This window comes from Solanum pennellii, chromosome 4 (genome assembly GCF_001406875.1).
Source record: "Solanum pennellii chromosome 4, SPENNV200".
NCBI lineage: Eukaryota > Viridiplantae > Streptophyta > Magnoliopsida > Solanales > Solanaceae > Solanum > Solanum pennellii.
In genome coordinates, this window is record NC_028640.1 from 64,129,955 (window position 1) to 64,142,315 (window position 12,361).

Below are 12,361 nucleotides of genomic sequence, written 5' to 3' on the forward strand. Positions count from 1 at the left end.
AGAATTAAAGGAGCAAAATCACCAATTTCGCAGCTACTGTTCACGACAGCAAAACTGAAGCTGCAGGCCACCAAATCCAACTCTGTCAGTTCCTAATCAAAGATTGAGATGAAGATAATATGCTGTCCAAAAATCAGCTCAATCGGACAAGAAACGAAGCGGGAATCGCAATTTGAAGTTGGCTGTTAGGGCTGAATTTTGACTGCGAAAACTGCTCTCTTTCTCTCTTTTTGGCTGCTGAAAAAACTCTCTGTGTATATGAAAATAAGACCTAAATAGGCTTATATTTGCCTCATAAGAATGGGCCTATGGGCAAAAATGGGTTGGTCCAAATTGGGCTTTTATTTATCCACATAGGAAGGGAAAAAGGCCCATAACCCAACAATTCTCCCCCTCACGACTATGTGGAGGAGACCGCCATCCCGGCGACCATGCAACAATCTTCAAACTTCCCTCTTGGCAAAGCTTTAGTCATCATATCGGAACCATTGTCATTTGTATGAATCTTTTCAAGCTCAAGCAACTTAGAATCCAACACATCTCGAATCCAATGGTATCTCACATCAATGTGTTTAGACCGACCATGGAACGTAGAATTCTTGCCAAGATGTATAGCACTTTGACTGTCACAATAAAGCACATACCTCTCTTGAGCACAACCAAGTTCCCCCAAGAATCTCTTCATCCAAAGCAATTCTTTACAAGCTTCAACGACAGCAATAAGCTCAGCTTCTGTAGTAGATAGAGCAACACATTTTTGCAACCTAGATTGCCAAGACACAGCTCCCCCTGCAAAAGTAACCAAGTACCCTGAAGTAGACTTGCGAGTATCAACATCACCAGCCATGTCTGAATCAGTATAACCACAAAGAATAGGCTTCCCTGTACCAAAACACAAACTCAGACTAGAAGTGCCACAGAGATATCTCATAACCCACTTCACAGCATTCCAATGTTCTCTTCCCGGATTAGAAAGAAAACGGCTAACAACTCCAACAGCGTGAGCAATATCCGGTCTTGTACAAACCATCGCATACATCAAACTACCAACAGCTGAAGCATAAGGAACTTTCTTCATATCTTCCTTCTCATCATCACTAGAAGGACACTGTTTCGTGCTCAATTTGAAGTGCATAGCTAAAGGTGTACTGACAACCTTAGCTTTGTCCATGCTGAATCTGCGAAGTACTTTCTGAATGTACTTCTCTTGTGATAATACCAATTTCTTGGCCTTTCTATCACGGACAATCTGCATGCCAAGAATCTGCCTTGCTGGTCCTAAGTCTTTCATAGCAAAAGACTTACTCAACTCTTGCTTCAACTTCTGAATCCTGCAAGTATTATGACCAACAACAAGCATGTCATCAACATAAAGCAACACAATAATAAAGTCACCATCAGAGAACTTTTGCACAAAAACACAATGGTCTGAAGAAGTCTTCTTGAAGCCCTGCTGACTCATAAAAGAACCAAACTTCCTGTACCACTGCCTGGGAGCTTGTTTCAAACCATACAAGCTCTTCTTCAATTTGCAAACATAATTCTCTTTACCCTTGACTTCAAAACCTTCCGGTTGCTCCATATAAATTTCTTCATCTAAGTCACCATGGAGGAAAGCAGTTTTAACATCCATTTGCTCAACCTCTAAATCTAGACTTGCAGCCAAGCCTAGAACCACACGAATGGATGACATCTTCACAACTGGAGAGAATATCTCATCAAAATCAACTCCCCTTTTCTGATTAAATCCCTTGACAACTAATCTAGCTTTGTACCGTGGAACTGGATTACCATCTTCATGTTTCACCCGAAAAACCCACCTGTTTTTCAAAGCTTTTCTGTCTTTAGGTAACTTAACCAAATCAAAGGTATGATTATCATGCAAGGATTTAATCTCATCTTCCATAGCATCAAACCACCTTTCTTTTTCTTCACTTTCCATGGCCTCATCAAGACTCTCAGGTTCTCCCCCGTCAGTCAAGAGTACATACTCATTGGGAGAATAACGAGATGAAGGAATTCTCTCTCTACTAGATCGTCTGAGAGAACTCTCTGGAGCATCTATAATTGGTTGTTGGACAACCACATCATCTTGCACTGGAGCATCAACAACATCATGCCGGTCATTCTGAACATGATCACCATCTTCATTATCAACTTGATTTTCATCATTATGAAGATTTTCTTCCGGTGCAATAGTCAAAGGAACTGGATCAACATCAACTAAGCTCTCACTACTCTGAAAATCAGCCTTGTCAGCTTTGTCAAAATCTTCAATTGTTTGGTCTTCAAAGAACACAACATCACGGCTTCTAACAAGTTTCTTCTCAACAGGATCATAGAAACGATAGCCAAATTCATCTTGACCATAACCAATGAAGATACACTGCCTAGTTTTAACATCCAACTTTGACCTTTCATCCTTAGGAACATGTACAAAGGCTTTACACCCAAAGACTCTAAGATGATCATAAGAAACATTCTTACCAGTCCAAACTCTGTCAGGGACATCACCATCTAAAGCAACAGCAGGAGATAAATTGATAACATAAGCAGCAGTATTAAGTGCTTCTGCCCAAAAGGAATCTGACAGCTTAGCATCTGAAAGCATACATCTAACCCTCTCAACTAGAGTTCTGTTCATCCTCTCTGCTAAACCATTTAACTGAGGAGTCTTTGGAGGAGTTTTCTGATGCCTAATACCCTGCTCTCTGCAATATCTATCAAAAGGACCAATATACTCACCACCATTATCTGAGCGGATGCATTTCAATGTCTTCCCTGTTTGTCTTTCAACCAAGGCCTGAAAACTCTTGAACACATCAAGTACTTGATCCTTGGACTTCAAAGGAAATACCCAGAGTTTGCGAGAATGATCATCAATAAAAGTCACAAAGTAAAGTGCACCACCATGAGATCTTACCTTAAAAGGACCACACAAATCAGAATGTACCAACTCCAGCAAATCAAGCTTTCTTGAAGGCGGATGACTCTGAAAAGAAACTCTTTTCTGTTTACCGGCTAAGCAATGAACACATTTCTTCAACTTTGCTTGTTTCACTCCAGAAAGCAAATTTTTCTTAGCCAAACTATCAATCCCCTTCTCGCTCATATGACTCAGCCTTCTATGCCATAACTCTGATGAAGTATCATTCTCCACCAAATTTACTGAGTCTCTGGACATGGAGCCCTGAAATACATACAAGTTAGACAACTTGTCACCACGGGCCACAACCATCAAACCTCTAGTAAGCTTCCACTGGCCAACACCAAGTGTATTAACATAACCCTCATCATCAAGATATCCCACAGAAATCAAATTCAAGCGAACATCTGGAGCATGCTTGACATTATTGAGAACTAGTTTGGAACCATTGTTACTTTCCAAACAAACTGTCCCAATGCCAATAACTTCAACTTCATGATTATTGCCCATTTTCAACGTTCCAAAATTACCTGGAGTATAAGAAGAAAATAATTCCTTCTTTGGCGTGACATGAGAAGTAGCACCAGAATCCACAAACCAGCTAGACTCATCACGAACAAGATTAATGGCATTTTCATCACAAGAAACAAGAAGATCATCATTAGCAACAACAGCAACACGATTTTCATTATCGCCTTCTCTCTTTTGTTGTCTCATATCTCTCTTGTGCTTGTAACAATATTTCATGATATGCCCATTCTTGTGGCAATAGTCACATGTAATATTCTTGTATTTAGACTTTGACTTGCTTCTACTTTTACCTCTATCATTCTGACCTCTGGACTTGTTTCTCCCCCTATCTTCAGTAACCAAAACATCGGAGTGTGAAGCTGAAGAAGATGAGGCTTGAGATCTTCTTCTCATTTCTTCATTCAAGACACCACTCTTAGTATATTCCATGGTTACAACACCACTGGGAGCAGAATTAGTCAAAGAAACTCGAAGAGTTTCCCAAGAGTCTGGCAGAGTATTAAGAAGCCAAAGTCCCTGTATCTCATCATCAAACTTTACACCCATTCCGGACAGCTGGTCAAGAACACCCTGAAAATCATTAATATGATCAGAAATAGGAGTGCCCTCTTTATACCTGATATTCATTAATTGTTTCAATAGGAACAACTTGTTGTTGCCAGTCTTCGAAGCATAAAGTATCTCGAGCTTGTCCCACAAACTTTTGGCATGTTTCTCATTCACAATATGATTTCTAACATTATCTTCAACCCATTGTCTAATATAGCCACAAACCTGCAGATGCTCAAATTCCCATTCTTCATCATTCAAAGACTGAGGCTTATTAGAAGCAAACACAGGTAAATGCATCTTCTTGACAAATAGAAGATCTTTCATCTTGCCTTTCCAAATATGATAGTTACTACCATTTAAAAACACCATTTTGCTCATATTTGCCTCCATCATTCAAAACGACAATCAACAATAATCAATGCTCTGATACCACTTTGTTGGGAAAGACAAGGCACTAACAAAGAATGCCTGACAGGATAACAGCGGAAGAATACTCAAGTCTATACTTTCCCTTCTCGATTTGAACCAAGAGAAGACAAACAACCACAAGCAATATGATAGTAAGGCAGCAAGTAATTCAACCAAACAAATATAACAAGGCAATAATAAACCAATCACACAAGACACTAAGATTTACGTGGAATACCCTTCGATGTGAAGAGTAAAAAACCACAGGACCAAAAGCTCCACTATAATCACCAAGAGTTACAATATTTTTCTCCAAAATTGGCCACAAAACAAGTGCCAAACAACGAGCAACCACAAAATAAGATTGCACCAAATCTAGAGAATTAAAGGAGCAAAATCATCAATTTCGCAGATACTGTTCACGACAACAAAACTGAAGCTGCAGGCCACCAAATCCAACTCTGTCAGTTCCTAATCAAATATTGAGATGAAGATAATATGCTGTCCAAAAACAGCTCAATCGGACAAGAAACGAAGCGGGAATCGCAATTTGAAGTTGGTTGTTAGGGCTGAATTTTGACTGCGAAAACTGCTCTCTTTCTCTCTTTTTGGCTGCTGAAAAAACTCTCTGTGTATATGAAAATAAGACCTAAATAGGCTTATATTTGCCTCATAAGAATGGGCCTATGGGCAAAAATGGATTTGTCCAAATTGGGCTTTTATTTATCCACATAGGAAGGAAAAAAAGCCCATATCCCAACATTCTCAACTAGGCACATTAGGTTAGTCTCGCTTACTCTTTGCTCGCATAAGAGTATGAATCTATATAACTCCAAGGCATTCTAAGAGTTGATAATATGTCCTCCTTGGAAGTGGAAAAGTATGGAGTCAATTATGTGTAACTAGGCTCAACACAAAAATTATAAATGTCAACAATGTTGCACATGTAAAATGGTAATTCTATTGATTTCATCCAATTCCTTCGGCACCTCTGCATTATACGATAGCTAGGAATAGAGTTTTTGAATTTTCGTTATCATTGCATTGAAGTCTATATGAATGACACTTTTAATCATAAGCACCTGACCAATCGTTGAGAAATCAGGTTTCTAGCTGCACCTCGCAAAACTAAGCAAAAATATCCCTTCAGGCCAACATGCTTGGTGTATTTCTTATTAACGTGAGTCTTATTGTCTCATATAACTGCATCATCATTGCTAATTTCCTCGCCAAATTGCTTCTTCTCGAGGTCTTCAGAATTGCCAACGATCGCGCATTTTCTAAATTGTCGAGTGCTATTAGCTTCTTCCAAAAACTTGAGTGCAATGATCAGTTATATGAGTAGTCGATTTCAACCCTCAATTGGGGACGTGTTGCTGAAGGTTTAACTGAAAGTGGGATAGAGAAAATCATTTTTCTGTACAAAAGTATGGAAGAAGAGTTCGGACTAATTATGAGCTACCGGGGGAAAGTCATGTGCTTAGCAGTTGTTTTTCTTTTCGTTAGTTTTTAATGGTTGTTAACAAAAAGGAAGCTTATGCAAGTTTTGGTATAGTAAAAGGATGTTTTTTGTTCACTATTATATCATAAGGATGTACTCTAAGTTTGAGTTATACTTGAGGGATGATTTTAGCCAAAAAATATTCTTTTATAACTCTTTAATAATTAATTTCTAGTTAATTTTGTTTACTCTAAAAGGATTCCTAAATTTGATAAATCTGTGGACATCTGTAATGTTAATGTCCATTATGCACTTTGTGAAAATATAAGGATTTGATTCGGTCCAAACAATGTAGTAATTTGCTTTAATAATCTTTCTCTATGTTGGTGTATATTGGTTCTCTTTTTTTTGAAAAAAATAATCATAAGTAATTAAAATTGTTTGTTTATCTTATGATTAAGATCTGCCATGATAGAACATATAGTCATTTCCCTTTTTTATGTCATAGCAGTATTGGTTTATGCTCATTCCCTCCCTAATTCTTGTGTTTTCTTTTTGGGCAACTTTCACATATAGCAAATAAAAAATTTATATTTGTATGCTATAGCAAAGTTTGCATAATTGCGCTCCATAGCAAACATAGAAACTGTATAATTCGCTATACATATACAGTTGAAGCAAATTGTATAAAACGAAGTTTATAAAACAAGAAAGAGAAAGACACTTGGGCAGAGAACTGTATAAAAACGAAGTTTATAAAACGAATTGTATTATCATAAGTGTATAGAATGATTATATACAATTTGAATTTGTATAAAATGAGAAAGAGAGAAAGACAAAAGAGACTTGACAAGAAATATACAATTGAATCGAATTGTATAAAACGAGAAAGAGAGAAAGGCAAAAGAAACTGGGCAGAGGAGTACTTTTATTGTATAATTATAAGTGTATAGGACGAAAATATGTACTTGCATGTGTATATACAATTTTCTCACGCTTTATACAAACAGAAACGCAATTTATACATTTCGCTTTTGTTTGTATAAGTGAGAAAGGCGAGAGTGGCGAGCGAGATCTGGAAGAGTGGCGAGCGAGATCTGGAAGAGGGGAGAGAGGGGAACAAAAATATATGTATTTATACAATTTTCTCTGCTTTATACAATTAGAAAAAAAATTTATACACTTGTGTTTGTATAAAAAGTGAAGAAGCGAGCGAGAATTGGAGGAGAGTGGCGAGCGAGATATTCGGGAGAGAGACGCCTAGCAATTTTTTGCAAACGTTTGCTATGGAGCACAATTAAATCAAACCCTAGCTACTCCATTTATTTTAGGTTATTAGTTTGCTATTATATACAATTTTCCCTTTCTTTTTTCTTATGCAACTCTCTTGTTTGAGTCCATTGGACTCCCTCCTATGCATCGTGTTCAGTTAATCAACCCGACATTCTCTTGAGTTGGTCTTGGCAAAAGATCAAATTAGGAAATCTAAAATATAGTCTCAGAAGGCCGAAATACAGGTCAACGTAAGCAAATAAAAAAATTGGGTTATATACATCGGTATACATCGAAAAATCGAGCTGATGTACACTGTGACACAAATTGTGTAAACTGGGATACATGTGATACAGAGATGGAAATGGGGGCAAAATTCCAGTTATGGTGAACATCAATTGGAATTGGGCCTGAGAAATGAAACTTGGGAAAGGCCCAATAGCTCATTTATCGTGTATCTTTGTTTGTCTAAAATTGAATCTAACTTTAGCATTATTAATGTGAAAACTTTATAAATGAATTTATACGATTAATATTTTAAAGTTATAGCAGTAGAATTAGAGCCGTCAATATGGGCTAAGCCCGTTGGGCTGGCCTGCCCTAGCCCGGGATTTAATAGGATTGGGCTAAGATTTTTGAAGCCCGTTTAAGAAAAGGGCTTTTTAGCCCGGCCTGAATAAGCCTGTTGATTTGATGGGCTTAAGAATATAGGTAGGGTCGGCCCGTGGGCCAATAGTAATTAATTAAAAAATATAATATAATATTAAATTTTAAAATTAAAGATAGTCCAAATTCAAAATAATGAGGTTAATATTTTTATTTATATATTTATACTTTTACTTGAAAAAAAACTTAATAAATAGAGATAATTTCAAAGACCTCCCTCCAGGCTTCACTTTATAACACTCACCTTCCCTGTGGTTTACGATATTACGTCTACCTCCCTTATTTTCAATTTCTTGTAACCATTCTTTAAACTTATTTAAATAAATATAAATTAATTTAAATTTGACAAATTTACCCTTATATATTAATGTTTAGATCTATTTTTCAATGATTTATCTTTATTCGTTTGATCATGTTTCTTCTTCACTTGTGTAAATGTTTAACTAGAACAAAATTTTATCGTACTTATCGAATTTCTTTCTTGGGAAGTTCAACTTTGTCTTCTATTTGAAGAAATTATTGTCGGAAAATGATGGGTTATTGTGGGGGAAAAATTTACGTTAATTGGTAAAGGTGAAATAGAGATAAAGAGTTAATATGTGGTGAAAATGTGGGTCAACTTAGTTGAAGACTTTGATTTTTGTTGTATTAAAAAAACAAGTCTTTATGTTAATTTGTTTTTAAAGTATTTGTTAAATGAGTTGTTTTTTATATAATATTTATTAATAAGAAAAAATTTATATAAAAAGGAGTAAAATTGTCAAATCTATATTAATTCATTTTTGTTTTAAATAGGTTTAAAGAATGGTTACAAGTAAATAAAAATAAGGGAGGTAGACGTAATATCGTAAATCAAAGGGGAGGTGAGTGTTATAGAGCGAAACATGGAGGTCTCTGAAATTATCCCTAATAAATATTATATAAATAATTTTATTTTGATTTGATTAATAACATTAACATCATGTAATAGTGTTTTGTTGAAATTTATGATGATATATTAAATTATAATTTAAAATTTAATTTAATAATTATAAAAAAAATATAATTTTTTTTAAAAAGTGGGCTAGCCCGTCAAGCTTGTAGTCCACGTACTTGTGGGTTGGCCGACCATTTTTTGGCCCACGCCAAAAATGGGTCAGCCCGGCCTGACCCGTAAAATGTCAAAGTCTGTATGAGTTAGCCCGGATGGGGTGGGCTAGCCCATATTGACAGCTCTAAGTAGAATAAAACTTCCAATTGTAACGATAAAAAAATTCAGGTTGTTACAGTTTATAAAACAATAGTTTTTCAAAAAAAAGATAAAAAAGGAAAACTAATCGATTTTGAAAAAAAGAAAGAAGATAAAAAATGGATAAAGATGTATGAATTATTTTTAAATTCATTAATGATAATTGTTAATTAGCATAAATTTAGGAGATTCATACTAATTAGTAATATTTATTTTCCTTATTTCACTCTAATTTATGAACACTAATTAAAAGAATCATATTTTATTCATTTCGTTAAAAGTTTCTCTCGTTTTTTTTTTTGACGATTTTAGTTATATCATTTTACTAAAATAAAACGATTCAAAATAACAGTAAAAGTCAACTAGTATGGAAAAAATAAGGTAAAAATAAATATTTTAGTAGTAAATAATTTGAAGATATTAATAATAATTAATAAGAGACATAAAAATAGAAGAGCCATAAAAAAGGAATATTTACTTTCCTTGTTTAGCTCAAAGCAGTTATTGACATTTTGGAATAATTTTTTTTTCTTTTCTCCAAACGTTTCTTTTTCTTCTCAATATTTTCGCTGGTTAGTCATCACTTTTGTCTAATTTCTATTTGTTATTATTGAATAATCTTTATTTTCTTGTATTGGGCGGTTTCTTATCAACATTGACAAATTATGGTGGTAGATGTAATCCTTCAGGTTAGTGTTGTTTAAGATATTTTTTTTGTATTGGTAACAAAATATAACAAAAATTATGAACATTCAAACTAGAATTTTTTTAAAGATTTCGTTTGTGTACAATAGTTTTGATATGAACATTCTTTTTTCTTGTATGTGTGTGTTTTCGATTAAAATTACATAAAATTTGTTTGAAATTGATATACTGGTTATACCATGTTAGTACTACTCTAGTATTAATTATTCTGGTGGCGTGATGTATGAATAAGTAATGACTTATGGCATGAAATAGGTATGATTTTGGCATCTAATAGATGTGAAAAGTGTGCATAAAAATTGTATGAAATTTGTATACGAATTTCTGATTTTTCATTGTGTATAATAATTTTAATTATGACATTTTTTAAAAGTATAATGTTGCATTTTGAACATTTAATTCGTTCATTATTTGTCTGAATCAGATATCATTTTTGGTATGTTTCTGGTTAAAAGTATTACATAATTTTTTTAAAAAAATTGTATACTACTTATAACAAACATGTATGGCAATTTATAATATTTTTTGGTACGATTCTGGTATGATGAATTATTTTTTTTGGCATTATATTGGAATGAGTTTGGGAATAATAATGTAATGAATTTGGTATTATAGTGACATGATCATAGTATGAATAAATGATGAATTTTGGTATGAAAGGTATGAAATTTGTGAATAAACTTGAACACTAAAGGGATTTGTTGATGTGAAATTCAAGAGGTCTAAAGTTACATGCAATACATGTCGTCGAGAGGGCTTGTAGAAATACATGTACAAATCTCACATCTAGGATTAGATAAATCAAAGGTTGTATTGATAATTATTGATGTATTGATAGTATTGATATGTTGATCAATATTGATAAATTGATATGTTGATCAAGATTGGTATATTGATGAATAACAATGTTAAGTACATACTCCTTATATAAAAGAGAATTGTAGAGTTCTAAGTTAACTATACTTAGAGTCCTACTACAATAATCTAATGCAATTATAAATAATCTAAATCCTAATTGTACAATAATTCTAATAGTAATCCTAGTCGTAATATAATTATAATCATAATATAATTATAGATGAAATATAATCCTAATTAATATAGGTAATCTAATCCTAGTGCAACTCTAATTCTATAGCAGTGTTGTAAACTCGCCAATCAGCTTCGTTGGACCTGTTCCTTCGACATGTTCCAGTCCTCAGCTTCCTATCAACACTTGTTGTAAACTAGTCACTCAGCTGCGTTGGACCTGTTCCTTTGACATGTTCCAGTTGCCAGCTTCCTTCTTCTTCAACACTTCCTCTCAAGCTAGTGAATAGAGGAACGGTTACTCCTAGTTTGCTTTGAATATCCAGCAAAAACAAACTTTGAATACCCAGCAAATACTTATTTTGTCAATGTTTTGGTATGTTGATGTTGTTGTTTCCGAATATCCAAAAAAAAAAACACTTTGAATAACCAGCAAAAACTTATTTTGTCAATGCTTCGGTATGTTGATGTTGTTGTTTTCTATTTCCCTGCCTTTTTGAGTAGAAAATACCATGTTATGATTTTGTTATGACACTTTTTCTTCCTCTTCCCTTATATCAAAGCATGTGAGAGCGTTAACAAATTGATTAAGGGTGGGATATGGTGTCTTATCTAAGCTTTGAGCAAAATTAATTGTTTTTGTTGCTTGAATATATATTGTTGTTGTTGTTGTTTTTTAAAAAAAGATTTTCCACATCTCCTTGGCGGCTGAGCAGCCTACAGTTAGGTGCATGCTTTCTTCGGTCAAGGTGCTTGAAATCTAACTCTTTAGCAACAGATATTCTCCTTCCAATCATCAGTAATGCATATCACTATCTTTTGCATCCTTCTTAGCCGCTACAACTTCCCTAGCAGTCTGTCTAGTGGAACAACTACTTTTACTTGGTTCATTCTCTGTGATATTAATCAATTGGGATATGTGTGTCCTCTTTATGAGGTATTTGCTGACTTCAGTTTAATGGAGCAAGCGACAATTATTTGGTGAAGTGAGGAGGTTGACATGGTTTTGATAGAAGGGTCCATTGCAACGTGTGGATTTTTTTCTATTTTTTTGTTTTTTTTTTAAATCAACACTCAGAGAGCGTAAGAGCTTTAAGCTATGATACCATGTAGAAATTCATGTACAAATCTCACATCTAGGATTAGAGAAATTAAGGATTGTATTGATAATTATTGATGTATTGATGTATTGATAGTATTGATATGTTGATCAATATTGATAATTGATATGTTGATCAATATGGTATATTGATGAATAATAATGTTAAGTACATAATCCTTATATAAAAGAGAATTGTAGAGTTCTAAGTTAACTATACTTGAGTCCAACTACAATACCTACTATTACTATTACTACTACTACTACTAAATCCTAATTGTACTATAATTCTAATAGTAATCCTAGTCGTGACATAATTCTAATCATAATATAGAGAAAATGGTCAAATAGCCCCCTAACCTATGGTCAGATTCTCAACTACACACTTTAACTTTACGGGGGTCCTATAACCCCCCCCCCTCCCCCAAAAAAAAATGTTTAGAATTTGAATTATTACCTCCCTAATTGCTGATCTGGCAAAGAGAGTGTATTTCATTCTCTTTG